The sequence below is a fragment of the Arachis ipaensis genome, chromosome B03 (assembly GCF_000816755.2).
Source record: "Arachis ipaensis cultivar K30076 chromosome B03, Araip1.1, whole genome shotgun sequence".
NCBI lineage: Eukaryota > Viridiplantae > Streptophyta > Magnoliopsida > Fabales > Fabaceae > Arachis > Arachis ipaensis.
In genome coordinates this window covers 4,642,246-4,643,272 of record NC_029787.2, presented here as the reverse complement: position 1 = coordinate 4,643,272, position 1,027 = coordinate 4,642,246, and positions in this window count along the sequence as shown.

Genomic DNA, 1,027 nt, shown 5'->3' with positions numbered 1-1,027 from the left:
ACTTTATTTTTTTTAATTTTTATTCAAATTATGAACAACTTTTATGGACACTAAAAGATTCTCCTTCCATCAATCAATTAAACACAAAAGGCGTGTTTTCAAATACCAACATTCATATATAGGTATATATTTTTGGCAATTAAAATAATTCATATTATATTAATAGTATTCTAACTACTTCTGGTATAAATCGAAAAATGTAACATCATTTTCACAATATTTTTTTTTTTCAGATTTCAAGTATTAAAATCTAAATTTAATTTCATGATTCGAAATCGAAATCAATATTCTTTCTAGATATATGTTTAGTCTTATTCTTTTACCATATATTTTATTTTATGATACCTTTTTATCTAATTTAATTTTATTGGTCAATAATATATAATTTATAAGAGATCATACATAATTAAGTTATATGAAATTTTAAATAAAAAATATTTGTTATGATAAAATACAATTATAATTAAAATGACAACAAATATGACATTATATATAACATAACTGATGTCAATAGCGGTCGTACAAGTAATTAAGTGAAAATAATAAATCACAAATAAAACATTTTTTAAACAGGTCAATGTCTATTAAATAAACTAACATTTGTTGTGAAAAGAACATTTTACCATTCTGTGTATATTGCTGTTAAATTAAATGATACAAGAAAATAATTAAAATATATATAACTTCTCAATATATTTATTGATCTTTTTCTCGTCATCATAATTTTCTCTTTCACACTAGTTTCACTTTCTAAGTTCATTGGTAATTTAATATATCTAGACACGAATTATATATAATTACATTGTAGAATTGAATGTTAAATTTAACCTGAATTTGAACACTACTTTAAAGTTTAAAGTGCTTTCTTCATTTAAGATGTGTTCATTAATTTTATTTTGAAGGCTTTTGGAGAGAAGTAAAAGATTTTAGAAGGTTCAACCACGTTCACGAACTATTAAAAAAAGCGAGAGTTTTAGAAGTGTTTTAATTTTCTAAAACCTTTTAAATTCTTCATTTTTTTTTTCTT